This window comes from Varroa destructor, unplaced genomic scaffold, assembly GCF_002443255.2.
Source record: "Varroa destructor unplaced genomic scaffold, Vdes_3.0 BEIS01000001.1, whole genome shotgun sequence".
Lineage (NCBI taxonomy): Eukaryota > Metazoa > Arthropoda > Arachnida > Mesostigmata > Varroidae > Varroa > Varroa destructor.
Genome location: NW_019211454.1, coordinates 25,057,759 through 25,070,158, shown reverse-complemented (window position 1 = coordinate 25,070,158; position 12,400 = coordinate 25,057,759). Strand labels below are relative to the sequence as shown.

At 42.2% G+C, this 12,400-nt stretch overlaps 2 long non-coding RNA genes across 3 annotated transcripts in view; one reads left to right on the top strand and one right to left on the bottom strand.

Annotated features, from left to right (window-relative positions):
* LOC147758427 (uncharacterized) overlaps positions 1 to 5,402 on the top strand; it is a 20,446-nt gene extending 15,044 nt beyond the window's left edge. Inside the window, exons 2-3 of one of the 2 annotated variants that reach the window (XR_015318616.1) lie at positions 568 to 712; positions 2,044 to 5,402. This is a non-coding gene — a long non-coding RNA (uncharacterized LOC147758427). The remainder of the gene's footprint in view (positions 1 to 567; positions 713 to 2,043) is intronic. The other variant, XR_015318617.1, reaches the window with a different exon arrangement.
* Positions 1 to 10,408, bottom strand: part of LOC111245966 (uncharacterized) — a 14,449-nt gene extending 4,041 nt beyond the window's left edge. Inside the window, exons 1-2 of the long non-coding RNA XR_002671539.2 lie at positions 9,567 to 10,408; positions 157 to 633 (exon numbers count right to left, since the gene is read on the bottom strand). This is a non-coding gene — a long non-coding RNA (uncharacterized LOC111245966). The remainder of the gene's footprint in view (positions 1 to 156; positions 634 to 9,566) is intronic.
* Between the last annotated feature and the right edge of the window lie 1,992 nt (positions 10,409 to 12,400).

Below are 12,400 nucleotides of genomic sequence, written 5' to 3'. Positions count from 1 at the left end.
TATATATATAAATATATATGAAAATATATGAAAGCTTTTGTTTTCGTAAGACACTGTACACCTACAGTTATCTTAGGCACGTTTAAATAGAGCTTTTTTGCACGGCATATTATGCATAAGCTACAATATTATCTTTGAAGAATCAATGTGATTCACCGGATAGTAATGCTGTCGAAATATTCTGGCGTGTCAGCCGTGCTTCCTGCAAATTTCTCGTTAGCGGATTTTTTCTCGTCTGAAACGGCTTGAAACGGGTATAAGCTTTCAGAGATGCACTCGGTGCGCAGTCTGCTTAGGTCTTTTCTTCATCACCTCTTTGCGTTCCTTCTTGTTTGATCTGATGCACAAAGACGAAGTTAGCTGGAGATGAAATGCCGAATTTGGGCAAACGGGTTGGGGAAAGGCTGGAAATCAGAGCGAAAACGTCGAGCAAGTAGAAAGCTCTACGAAGAGAGTGTGAGCTCGGATCTTGATCATCTGGGGGGAAGGGGAGCCTCGCTGGCAATAGATCCGCACGTACGCGTTCCAATAGTTGTTCTGTGTCTGACTGTTCCTGTGTTGTTGCAGGAAAGCGTTGGGTTGATATTCGACAAGCGGACAGAAACTGCTGTAAAGACGCCAGCGGCGGTAGCCCTGTGCAAACATAATCACGGATTTAATATCTATTTCGACCTCCGGCGGAAATTGATAGTGATCCTGGGAGCAATATTGAGTATGGTATCACCAGTGCACTCCATATGAACACAGAGACACCCATGAAATTAGCTCGGCTGGTGTGTCTTATTTGTCTGACCCCTTCCTTTCCGATGCAAGGATATACATAAATCTATAACAATATACGATGAAAGATCTACGATATGCTGCCGCGTATAGACCCATACATAGCTGCGTTTTTTTTTTTCATATGTACATATAATACAGAAACCACTCCATGATTCTTGCTTCGTGTACTCCGTCTTGCTGAACATTTGCTTGCTAAACTTCTGCTGCGTACCACGGCCAAATGCTTCAAATAGTCATTGGTGTATTAGATTAAAGATGACATTTCTCGTTTTTCTCCGGTTGAATTATGAAGCGTCTAAAAATGAGGCTATATGCAAACGATTGAGTTGTCAATTAGAAAGATAAAACATAAAAAGCTACCAATGTATTTGGGTTTGAAATGCGAATGAAACAGTTAACGACGCCGTATAAAACCCATATCCGACTTGACGTTGAGGAGAACGAAAAAAAAAAGATCGTCCTGCATTTAGGCCACAGGAAAAAAATGCCCCTCTTTTCGACTCTTTTTCAAACCTGTTATGCGCATCCTCATGTGACAACACTGAATATCGCCGATCAAATAACGTGTCATGATAACGTGTGTGTACGTAAGATCGCGCACGTATCGAATTTACCTAACTGCGGGGTAAGATGTCAAAAGTGTACTGATCAGTAGAACTGAAAAATCTGGACCCGACCATTTTCAGTTAAAAATTATAATCGAATAAAGAAAAAACGAATTTAAAGTTTGCCAAAGATTCTTGGCTTAACCAAGCAATCGACTAATTAAAGCCAGTAAATTTATAAGCAGTCGTGCGCAAGCTGCAAGGTCGACTTGACGGTGTGTTGTCCTCCAGGAGTACGATTTGTCGCAAAATCAATTAGGAAGAAGCTCGTCTACTCAAAGTGCAGATAGCAACGAAACGGTCTGCTTGAAACATATTCGTTTTCATTTTGACCACCGCCAAAATAAGTCTCGCTTCGACCACCTTAGCTCCAAGCGGACCATACGCAATGAAAGTCGAAATTCCAGTTACTCAAGACAAGCAGCTACTTTCCACATCGGTGTTTTACGGCCACTGAAATCCATACATCATCAAACATATTATGTCTAGTATTCGGTGGCAAACACATTACAAATTATAGTAACTAAAAATGAATATTCATTATTTATGGAGGTGTCTGACGGTGTTGGACAGAACCGCTGTTCTTGCGCGAACGTTAATTGCTATCCTATTCATTTTACCATAAAATGATTTTTAAAATTGCTTTCGGCTACAGGGAAGGACGATTGCGCTCTAGGGAGCAATCCGGAAGGCTGCTGCTATGGCGGCGGCGGCGGCGGCGGCGGCAACTGCCTCGTGTTGGAGCCGGTGGAGACCCAGGCAACGCGATTGGTTACGTCTCGATCGTCTGAATGTGCCTGAGTTCAAACGAGGAAGTCCTATTTCCAACAATAGCAGCGTCGCCCCCCACAGCAGCTCTGCGTAAAGACAGCGCACACTGTTACGACCGACAACAATCTTTACCTCAATAGCAGTAGCAATAATCAGGCTGATAACAAAAGATAAAGCGAATGACCGATTCAGAAAAACGCTACTTAGGGAGATAGCAGTGCCGGCACGACGGACAGCAGGAGAGTTCTGATCTGTCAAATGTGTAAGATTTAATATGGATACGGGTAGATGTCATGCATAAACGCATGGCTATACGATGCATACTGTTGCTCATGGTGCGTCCTAGCGACTTAATTCCATCGGTACTAACGTTTTCTACGGTAAAACGAGGATTCAGTGACGATATGTCACCTTTTTAAATTACGATCGCTGCTCGGTAGCAACCAGTAACAACGAACTGTCGATTTCGACAATATGTGTAACGTGGAAAATCAACGTTTTGGCAATAACAACAGAGGGAATTAACAACTAAACGATCTAGTCGAAGACCCGAAGAAGAAAAAATGAACTCGCCAGCACGGCTACGCTAAAATAAAGCCGCTACTAACCCGACGATGTGGAACAGAACTCCAACAGAAAACGAGACTCGTGCGGCAAACGTGTCATGTGTGAAGAGGCAATTCAAGTACTTAATGCAGACATTACATGCAGATAAACTTTAAAAAGTAAACAAACTTTTTAATATTATTTAGGTGGCGTATTACGTTGTACAAAGTGTCGTCGAGCATGTAATATTCAACGTCTCACTATACTGAATGCTGTCCCGACAGGTTTACGCACGCTGATTGACGCGCCATATCTACCTAAGAAATGCCCTCGTACCGAAATTCTGAAATGCATTAAGACATGTGTGCAGTACTACCCACATGCATAGCTACAAAAATACGCTCGCTCAATTAAGATGCCACAATATTATTTAGAACAATCTAAATTTTTTATTATGGTAGTTCCTTTGATTTTGGTGGAATCGCAGTACGTTAGGGCACGTTTGACATGAATGCGGTAATTTTAAGATACGTCCGAAAATCAGTTTATCTCAGCAGATATATCCTGACAGATCATTGTCAGGACCAATTCAAACTGAAAACTAGACCCATTCTAATCAGAGGGATATTCCAAACTAAAACCCTAGTGAGGGAGTGATGGCCAGAATGTAGAACGCACGGTACTTGTCGTCACGGGCCCCAGCAGCGGCGATAGTTAAAGCAAGAGCAACCACTAGATAGATCCTTTGACTCTAACCCTACCCCTTCCCTTCGGAATGGCTCCTCGACTATTACCACGCCCGCCGTACATCCCTCATTGCACTCTCCCAGCCTGGCTCGAAGCAAAACGTGTCTCGAATTCGATAATCACCCTTAGCACCAGCGGCAGCTCCAGTTCGACCCGCTCGAAGCCGCCAGCTTCTCCAGCCACCCATACACCCTTGCCTCTTCCGTTACTCGCCATAATCTTCTGTTCGTTTCTAGGCCCTGACCAGGTTGTCCAACAGCGCGGACAGCTGAGCGGGCCAAGCTGGCACTGCTGCTCCGTCCTCCGCCTCTTAGCCTTTACGACGCACGTAAATATTTAAACGCCGCACGTACGTCGTACAAATGAGCGCTCTTCCTCGCGTACGAAAAGTTGTCGACTCATCAATGAATCCCACTGGCCCTTGCCAGTGGTCTGGTTGAAGCTGTCGAAGCTGCACAACGGCTGTGGCAGCAACAGCAAAGCGGCAGCGCTGTCGGGCGAAAGCGCAAGATATCCTTACTTACTATACCGCACGCACACACAGCACGCATGCATACGTGCACACGCATCAGACAGACGGCAGCTTCCTTGTCACTCGTGAACTTTCTTATCATTAGGCACAAGCAATTCGAATAGTTTGCACATGCTGTTCTGAAACTTCGTCAGTAATCCCTGCTTTTATTCTATAGTCCGATTTTGCAAAGAGCTTACTTACCCTACTGATAGTTTGCATTGGAGGCGTGGTGATGCTGCCGCTGACTCTTGTAGTAGGTAGTGCAATCCCAGCTCACTTTTCGGTTCACAAATAGCCTTTAATAAGCTCATTATACCCTTCAATTTTGAGCGGCCTATAGATTTGTGTCTGCGTCATTTTCCAACCCATTTATAGACGTTTACTATAGAAAGGTACCAAGAAAATTTTTCCAGAAACACTTTATATATTTTGAACTCGCTCATGTGACTGTTGGGAGAGTACCCGTATTGATGATCCTCACGAGTCTCGCAAGGACCACACACGCAGGCAGACGTATGCGGGACTATTGCTGCTAACCTCTCCACTACGGCGAAAGGGTTAGCTTTGTTCAGGAGACTTCGTGAAGCCGGTAGACAGAGACAAAAGCAGTAGCCGCTGATCGTAAGCTACTTACGATGTGCGACTCTGTCTATACTACATATCCTAAGAAGTGATGGAGATGCTAGGAAAAACCTCGCCGCGGCCAGCCATGAGTGCGCTTCTTATTCTTGGAACCTTATTTATCTCTGCGTCTACCGGTTCCTGCATGCGTTTTATTTCATCTTCCCTTTTCTGTCTTTTTTTCCTTTTTCCTCTCTCTTTTTTTCTCTTTGGTTTCGTTTTGCAAGCGACATACACAGAAGCAGGCAATAAAAAGCCTTTGTCCGTACTAGGCCCCCAAAAATTTTCGCTTTTTAGGGAGCTTATAGCGAACGGTTTGACTGCGGCCATTATTTTTTGCCTGACAATATGCACCTGCACTGCAAAGCGTTCCTTAGATGGACCAAACATACAGCGCTTATTTACGGACACGGAAACCTTCAAACACTTGATATGGCAGTGAGTCTAAGGATTACCGTAGATTTGCAGATGTTTGCCATCGAAACCGAGTACATTCCTACGTATAAATTCAAAAGTGAACAAAAAAAAATAGCATATAAAATTTTCATTCATAACACTTATTTTTCTGTGCATCAAGTTCTTCACGAGTCGGCAAACATAATAACATTAAATTTACATGATATAGTAACCCACTAGCAATTATCCCTTTTTTGAGGGTCCGCAGTGCGGATGATATCCAAAACACGAACTGTCGAATATAGCCGGCTAATTAAAAAAAAAGGGAAATAATTGATGTATATTTCACCGCAAATCTCTCAATGAAAAAACTTTCTATTTGCTATTAAATAATGATCCTTTTTATCTCATAAAAACCACTTTCTGCGAGTTTGTTTACGTGAGTGGAAGGTTAATCTTTTATATCCGCATGTTATAACATATAGATCTAATTAACCCATATAGTTGCATACAAATTCACATACTTGATCTATTTCTTGCTCCGCACTAATCTCAAGGCTTATATCACCTTTTCGGCGACCCGTTCGGAAGAAACATGAAGCATGAAACGTTTGCCTGATTTTTTCATATGGTACAGGCGACAATTTTTAAAAGCATCCTGCAAGCCATTCAGTTTTAGCACGGTACTTTACGTACGGTTTTATCCACATATATATTCCTTTGCAGCATATCTTGCTCTGGCTGATGCCCGAAAGACATTACAGAGTTTCGTTTCGAGAGTAGTTCGAACCATCGTTTCAGCTTTCAAGACGTCAACAGAGATGAAGGAACTTATGACACGACCCGTTAAAAAGTTATTGGGGGATCGCTGAGCTGCCAAAGTTTTTAATGATGTCATTTGTGCGACTACCAGGCTAGTTACCGTCTTTGTCTCAGAAAAACAGGATTCGATCTCATCTGCCGGCACAATTTATACCTAAAGGAAAACTGTTGTTATTTTTATATCATTCAAGAAGGACGACGGAGTTTATCCACTCAAAGAGAAAGGAACTTTACACTCTTTTTATGAATTTATTTTATCTAGAAGGAAAATTAGATAGACCTGTAATTAGGCCCGAATTTTCCGGGGAATTGTTCTAGACATTGTAGAAAGTCATAGAATCCTTAAGTGACTCGCCCACATCGTACATACCATGATTTATCATTGAATGCTACATCAGCTACCATCTGCTGATAGAAACAATAAGGTAACTTCTCCAGGCAGGCTCCTTAAAAGACCTCTACGTCCACTGCTAAGCTATGAGAAGAGGCAGTGAAATAATAATAATAACAAAATGGCTACAGACATGGCATGGACAGTCTGTAGAGGGAATTTAGGGCGGTGAAATTCTGTATATAGAGAAATCGGAATGCAGCTGGGATATTATTGGGCCCCTCCTAGTGAAAGCCCTTGACGCGCCTCAGGGGGCGGACAGCAGACATGAAAAGAAGAAAAGTATTCGGCTTTGGGGTGCTGCAGCCAACTGATTGCCTACGAGCTCGAGGTTGGGAAAGCTGCGAGTATTATAGGTTTTCCTCCGCTTCGTTCCAGCCAAACGGGCATAGCAGAGGACAGCGGGCAACTATAAAGGCAAAAGACCTTTATTACAACACGCTAGACTCCAAGTATGATAAACACCTGAAGTAGATTATTTCACATGAAAAGGGATATTTAGGTTCGGCGTGCCCCAGCGCTACGGAGTATCCAATAATATACGTATCCGTTCAAATATTCTCAACATGTATTCATGTCTCGAATGCAGTTTCTGCCATCGCGATATTTGTACTATCATGAAGTATCCCTTATGTTTGTAGAAAGAATGTTTGCGTGTAAGGACCCCACGCACATCAGTAAGTGTGATCCCTCAATCAATATAACTGGATAGGTTCGCATCGTATTTGTTGCGTTTATTAAATAAAGTTGATTTTAGATTTAAAGTCTCAACATGAAGCAACAGACACATGCGTCGTAACCAAAGTTGACCACTTCACGGTAATACCAATAGTAGCATACAAGCAAACAGAAAAATCCAAGAAAGCACAGCGAAAAAGACCTACAAAGGCATCATACGATAATACTTCAACAAGTCGAGTCAGAACTATAAGAACTCAACAAAGGAGCTATGGACCATAGAAATTCGATTCAAGCTTTTAAGAATGGGTTTGCTGATGGGGAACATGAATAAATGTGCACCTGTTGACTAGCGATTTCTTGACTACCTGAGAATACTCGTACTGAAAGGTTCTATGCACATAAAATTGTGGGGATAAGAAAAAGAGCTATACGCGTACACTTAGATATGATCTTGCGAGGGTTTTAGCAGAAGGTAAATTTTCCTGGCCTCGTACTATTAGGTGAGTTGCTTGTACCAATAAGTTTGAACGCTGATATAACAAAATGAACGACAAAGCAAATAAGGACGATGCGTTGCCACTAAAAACGTTTAATACATGTGCTGATATAACACTAAGGCGTCTTGACATTTAGCGTCCTATTCCATAGTGTTCGGAATATAAAATACCATTTGTGAATGAAGAGACCGTATTAAAACATGCTATTCCTGCATAATGCAAACATTGGCACTCAGATTCAGTCGATGACAGAGCAAAAGCTAGGATTCCATTAAATAGGAGACTAGAGCACTGACGAAGTTGCCTTGCGCCACTTTGTAACAGTACGTGAAACGTGTTTCTATTATTATATACCTCGTCAAATTAAAAGGAAGAAGATACCCTCTCCTCTTATCCGGCCAAATGTTATCCTGAAACAATCAACAATATCTACACCATATAGGTATACACAATACGCGTAAAAGGATTAGAGCAGCAGGGCTTCACCGAATATATCTTCCCCGGGGCACGAACTACTTCCTCTCACTCTGTCACTTCTTCTACATCTGTCGCTGGTACGAAAGTTCAACTTGAGGTTCAGATACGATTCTGCCTTCGCAATTGAACCGAGATCCGAGCAATTTAGAAACCACTAGGATGGCAGGACTGTGAGTTCGGCTGCGCAATTCGTTGTAAATGCAGTGACAGACCCAAGAGCTTTATCTTGATCTTACAAGACACGTTGTGAGCTCTGTACACTGATCAAAGTTGCCATTGTACTCTCGAGTATTCCTAGGCTTCTAGTTGGTCACCTGGCCTCTCATACCTCACGTAAAAATCAGGTTTGATGCTAACAGGCTCTTCGTGAAGGCGGAATTTGAATAGAATAACGGGCTCCAAGACATGGTCTATGTACGTCGAATAATTAATGGACAATCCTACGAAACGTGGCACGACCCAAGCGTTAAACTCATCTCGATAGAGGCTAATCCGCCACAACAAGCAACTCTCATTGACACTAATGTGTAGATACGATATATATATATGTGTTTTGGCTAAGGGGTAGACAGTGGAATCATACTTATCACACTGACAAAGGCCTTATACAGAAAAGTAGATGTCCTCGAATGTGGCTTAAAGCTGATGCCATTATTTACAGCTCAAACGAGCATATAAAACAACGATCCATAAATACATTTTCCTTTGCACGTATTATATTACCCAGCATACGTATCAGCATTGCTCGTTCAGTTAAAAACAAGCAGGAGCTGCAATGTTCGTATATAAGAAGACTAGCTGGGTTAAACCAAATACAGGCGTGAAACGCTGTGCAATTACCCTAACGCAAAATACTGAAACGCGCAAATATAAAGATCGTTGATTCTTTTTGTCATCGCCTGTTTAATTGTTAATTAAAATTAGAGAAACTTTAATATAGTTTCTACGCCTGGGTAAATATTGGCAGCAGACGTAACGCTGCCGCTGATTGGCGTTCATGTTTCGAGACTCGATAGCCCGTTTTCAATCAGTTCGTTTTCTAGCCAAGTAAAATTGATTATTTTTATCTTACCTTTCATGTGTACGAACGTATTAATGATACAATAACTTGAATCAGAAGTTGTGTTGATATTGCTGCTGTTCCCGTTGTTATCTACAGAACGTGAGATCAACACAATCATTCGAGCCACTCAATGATATTAAGGTCTATCTTTACTGATGTTGAGCGTTTATATCATGGTCAAAATGGTGCTTGCTTAATGTTCATGCGGTGCTATACATCTGTCGCCTGTCTCAGGTAATCTGTGCTGAGCAAGCTCGAGCTCAATAAGCCAGAAATGAAGTAAATACAATGCCAGCATGAATTATAACAGCAGCATAGGCAACGGGACGCGTAGACACTATTAGCTAAATTAAAATTTCTACAAAGCAACAATGATAGCTGCCCAGCCACACGTGTTCCTCTATACGCCCACATCCGCCAACAGCGGCACATCCATACGAAAAGGTACACGAAAATCCACTCTTTCTTGTTCTAGACCCAGCGCCTGTACTCTCGCCACCATCGTTATTGGCTAATGTCTGTAAGTTCATATAGATTTATATAAGTGAACAAACCTATTTGCCTATCAGCAATAAATAAAGGCTATCGTTTAACCATAGTAAATACTCCCGTTAACTTCTCGTATTGACCATAACGGTACATTTAAACTCACGTTAGCTTCCTTGTCTTGTGTCCGTTAGTGAACATCGCTGTCATTCTGCATGTACATGCAACCAGAACGGTCGTAGGTTGAACAGCCGAAGTATGCTAGCAGTAACCGAAGTATATGAAGAGGATTACGTGCTTCGAGATCGTAATCAAAAAGACGTCCGTACAGTTACAGATAACAACTGCGTGCGTGTCATACTTGATCCTGTAGAATTCACGTTCTATTCTGAATTTAGGGTCCACTGCGTTGGTTTTGCCAACAGCTAGTCGCCGTGAATGATGTGGCGTACATCACTTGGCCAAACACTGTTTCTATGGGGACTGCCACTATAAGAAAATTAATTACAAACTTTTTTGTAAAGCAATGCAAGTCTCACAATGACAATGTGACAAGCAAAAACTCTGTTTGCATACGTCCTACGAGCCATCTATTGGCGGCACAATAAGCGATTACTCATAAAGCCAATACCGTGTTCTTTTGACACTATTGGAATCTGGCAAAGGTGACAGAACCATACACTAGGATTGGCTTAATTGGCCAACCGTAGATGATTTCGTGTGTTTCTGTGATTGTTCAGTTGGAATCTGTTGACTTAGCAATTTTAGGACATGTAGTCGTCCAAGCTCCAAACTGACCGTAGAGACATTTGTTTCATGCTGGGAAGCCAGCCGTTTGAAGTAATACTTACCGCCAGCAGCGGACGTAAAGATCGAAATATTAGTTTATTTATGAACCTGTGTACGTTCCCATAAGACGTTTGGATCAGAATGTTATGGAAACTAATCCAAAATCTGAGTTAATGTCATAAACAGCCACTCTCTACGTTGACTTTAATGTAAACCAAGAACACCATTTGACCATGAGAAGCAATTGTGCCAAATCGTTCCGTGGAAAAAAAGCCCCTCACCTAAGACATAATTGCTGTTGAGTCTACTTATAGCCTCTTACTATCATATCTCCAGCAGATGACCATTATCGCCACATATCAAAAACATACCTTAAATTATCTACTCGAGTACCGTTGGATTGTTGCTAGAACAATAATTAACCATATACATATTAGTAAAAATTGCACCATTAGACTACAGAGCACACGACCAACACTACTCGTAATGGCTGCCATCTTAATTTCCTTATTATGCGACGGTGTTGCGGAGACGGTGGCGCTGTATTTTAAACGTCATCTTAATTGACAAAGAAGCGTTGCTACAATCGCTTCGTTTTTGGGCGTGAAGGCGTGTTTATATATATATATATATATGCATAAATACGTATAGCAACATGTGGATTAGTTGGGCTGAGACCATCGCGAGTTTTCGATTAGTTAGAAACAAAAACCCCTTTTACATTGGCCCGCTTGTGAAAGAGAAAAATACTATTCGATCAGGTGAACTGACAGGCTAACAGAACCAACTGAATGATGGCTTATTCACACATTCTTAGAAAATTCGCGCAGAACACCCTAAAAAGACAAAAATGCGCCCCATAGACGTCACCAATGCCAGTAAATGTAGTGGAATATAGTATTATAAATTGCCGTGGGCAAGAAATGCACCATCTATTTATCCAGGTAGTCACAGCCACATGTAATTACTGATGACACTAAAACTAAAAAAAAGAGTAGCGGGCTTACGGTTGTTATAATTTCATTTTGAAAAGGGCAATGCAGAAGATGGGACCGATTAAACTAAATAGTAAAATAAATTTGATTTTACCAACAGAACGTAAAATTGGTCGTGAATCGAGGCACCAATTGCTTTTTTATTTTCTACATTTAGAAACAACGCCGTAGCACCGCTTAGAAACGCCACAGTGACCACCAGCATCGTTCGTGCTGATCCATCATTAAACATCTACCTTCATTCACTTATCCGGCATGTCAATTTGCTCTTAGAAAAAAAATTCGTTTTCTGATCGATAGCGTTACGTTCATCCGCTGCAGTCACTGGATAGAGTAGCCGTCGAATGCTGACGCACGTATTGAAAGTGGAACATCGTGTTTGCGTGCCCGAACTATTGGACACTGTAGTTAAACGCCGCAGACATTTTGTTTTTGTGTTATAATTCTCCAGGGCTGTTCCAACTGATTCGGATAGGTCACTGTCACAGACAGCCAACAGCAAGTCAAGGCGCACAAGACACCTAACCGCCTGCATTGCAATGCCGTTGGCTCAAATTCGTCTCCATTAGGTATCGAACCGCGAAGAGAGCATGCAAAGCTACACAGAAAATATCCGAATCTCTTCGTCCCGTCCAGGCCCTACCACAACCGATTGATGATCGACATCCGGATTGTCCTGACCAATGTGCCGTCGACTTCTCCCACCCTGACCTAAAACAGGAGCTAAACGCTGACTCCACGTTTACCAAGTGGGTTACTCCCTCGCATGCCATGAGACATGCAGCTTCCTGACGCGCGGAACCACACCGCAAAGGGTGCGGCAACAAAGCACAAAGTAGACAATTTCCCGTCAACTCATCCGAATCCACCACCAATTTCTACCCAGCCACAAATCAATGACGCCTTACCGGTTGTTATTTAACGGCTTGCTCAGCAAAGGAAAGGCGCCTCCTATCGACAAGCATCCGTCTAAAGAATCAGGTATACGGTCAATGTAAAGCTTCACCGTGTACAGATGAAAAGACATATCTTTGTTGCATGGAAAGTAAAATAAAGATAAATGACTGCAATCTGCCCGCTAATATCGACGCGCTATACAGAACCAGCAGGCCTACGGCCAAGGCGTTTTGTGCGGCCTACAGGCAGTAATACAATATGCTTTTTCAGATGACGCTGTTTTCCGTAAGCAGACAAGGACGTCTTGCTAAGGACGCTT